This window comes from Bison bison, unplaced genomic scaffold, assembly GCF_000754665.1.
Source record: "Bison bison bison isolate TAMUID 2011002044 unplaced genomic scaffold, Bison_UMD1.0 scf7180017864472, whole genome shotgun sequence".
In the NCBI taxonomy this organism is placed as follows: Eukaryota; Metazoa; Chordata; class Mammalia; order Artiodactyla; family Bovidae; genus Bison; species Bison bison.
In genome coordinates, this window is record NW_011495033.1 from 1939305 (window position 1) to 1942196 (window position 2892).

Consider the following 2892-nt stretch of genomic DNA (forward strand, 5'->3'; position numbering starts at 1 on the left):
ATGGCATATGGTCCCATCACTTCATGGGAAATAGATGGGGAAACAGTGGAAACAGTGTCAGGCTTTATTTTTTGGGGCTCCAAAATCACGGCAGATGGTGATTGCAGCCATGAAATTAAAAGATGCTTACTCCTTGGAAGGAAAGTTATGGCCAACCTATATAGCATATTCAAAAGCAGACATTACTTTGCCAACAAAGGTCCGTCTAGTCAAGGCTATGGTTTTTCCAGTGGTCATGTATGGATGTGAGAGTTGGACTATGAAAGTTGAGCGCTGAAGAATTGATGCTTTTGAACTGTGGTGTTGGAAAAGACTCTTTAGAGTCCCTTGGACTGCAAGGAGATCAGTCCTGGGTGTTCTTTGGAAGGAATGATGCTAAAGCTGAAACTCCAGTACTTTGGCCACTTCATTTGAAGAGTTGACTCATTGGAAAAGACCCTGATGCTGGGAGGGATTGGAGGCAGGAGGAGAAGGGGACGACAGAGGATGAGATGGCTGGATGGCATCACCGACTCGATGGACGTGAGTTTGAGTGAACTCTGGGAGTTGGTGATGGACAGGGAGGCCTGGCATGCTGCAATTCATGGGGTTGCAGAGTCAGACACGACTGAGCGACTAAACTGAACTGATAGGGTTTGGGGTGGGGGTGGGGCCTGGTCTTCCAAAAAGCTGAAGTCAAGTCCCACTACCAAAAGCCCCTACTGAACACAGGCCTGGTGAAGTTAATGTTTTGAGGGAAGTCACACTTTGCAAGTGATGAATTGATGCATCACAACACAGCAGTTGAGAAACACTGGAATAGATGGTTTCAAAATCCCAGACTCTGAAAGACACATTTAAGACCATGCAACCAAATTTTTCTTGGGCCCAGTCCCTTAGCTAGCCTTGGTTTCTGCTTGGGGATGTTTGTGGGACAGTGTGTATACATATGTAAGTGGGATTTGTTTGGGGAGCACAACACATCCCTTGACCTGTGCTGGGACTAAGGCACCTAAGCTCAGCGTCTCTTCTTAGTGTTTTCATGGAGTCATCAATGAACAATGGTGCCCTTAGACAGGAGTGCTAAATGGTATTATTAAAGACATTCCAGAGAAGAAAGTCAGCTGTGGCATGGAATTTCCCAATACTCTCCTCAAACTATTTTCCTAGCTCATGATATCAGGCCAGCTCCAGTTCATGGAGGACTATTTAACAACAGAAGCAACAACCATAAAGAAGACTTCAAAGGGTAAAGGAAACCAGATCTGGCCAGGTATCTCCTTCAAGAACTTGTGTTCACATATTTTCAAAAAGTTGCTACAGACTAGCCGCATTACGTAACAATCACGTGTACTCAGGATACCACAGTGACTATAAAGGACTATTCCTCTTAACTATAAATTGGACAAGACTCAGGCTGTACAATGGTGCTGTTCTCTCTGCAAGATACTATGAACACATTTTGATGCTTTTAGGACCATGATTCACATTAAATGTGAATTAATAGTAAAAATAATAATAGAACACCTTGTTCCAAAATATGTTGTCAATTTAGGTGCTGTAGTATATAGCCATACCATTCCGTAAATCATTATAAAACTCAATAAATTATAAGGACTCTAGACAACAACTGCAGCATACTTTTTTTTTTTAAGTAAGGTATGGTATACACAGTGTGCTAAAATTTGGGGAGAAAGGGAGAGAAAGAACATACATATATGCTTAATGAGGAGAAAGGGGGTATGGGATTGATGGGGAGGAACAAGGCTTTTCAGTAAGTACCTTTTTATACTGTTTTTATTTTTGAACCACTGACTCTATTACCTTATAAAGAGGTCTGAGGCAAGGGTGCTTCTTTACTTCTCTTTAAAGACAGAGTAAATAAGTTTTCTACAGATTTCTCAAGGGTAAAGGAAAGCTATCTTAGACCAAACTGAAATTTTCCATCAACTTCTATCATAAATTGCAGTGGACAAGGGGGAACGCTCCTGGACCACAATGACATCATGGGTCAGGTGAGATAGGCAGAAAGTCACATTAAGGAGCACTGAAAGTCCCTAGCTTTGCTAATTCCATCCCAATGTCAGACAAATGGGGATTTCATACTAACTCTCCAGGCTAACCTGGGAGAACTCCCATATCACAGTCTCTCTGGATTTAAACCCGAGAGATTTGAACTTCAACTTAATATATTAGGACCACAACCCTGAAGGTCAAAAAAACAAAATCACTACTCTGAAAACACAACTCTGGAGAAACGGAGGAACTTTCCAATTTCATCTGTTTAAAAACACCAGTGTGGACAAAACCATCTTTAAACCTTTACATCCCCAGGGGAGGGAAAGTAATAACTTCTGGTTTAAAATTAGCAGCTGCCCTGTGCAGAAGTCTGCTGATAAAAGGTGAAAATGGTAAAGTAAATGGTTTTAGCATGAATAAAATATTAAAGACTGCAACAAAGGAAAAATGACAGGCAATGAGAGAAATAAAAGGGGGCTGATATCATAAGGCTAAAATGTCCCAGACAGCTAAACAGCATTCAGTTCTCTTGTGCAGAGCTCAACATTCAAGAGAAAAAATTGGGGTAAGATAAAGAGGAATCTACCACCTGTTTAGTACTTACATAAACCACTTGTTTTACTATAACAATCTTAGAAGGCCACGTCAGGAACTTCCCTAGCGGTCCAGGGGCTAAGACCGCATACTTCCACTGCAGGGGGCGTGAGTTCCATCCTTGTCAGAGAACAAAGATTCCACATGCCTTGCAAAACAGAAAGCTACAACAAAGCAGTCTAACACACTGGGAAAAGTATAGTTTCTTTTCAGGAAAACAGTATTACTAGAGAGAACCATCAAGAATTACTTAATAATCCAACAGAAAATCTGAGAATTAATGAATCATAGTCTAAAGAA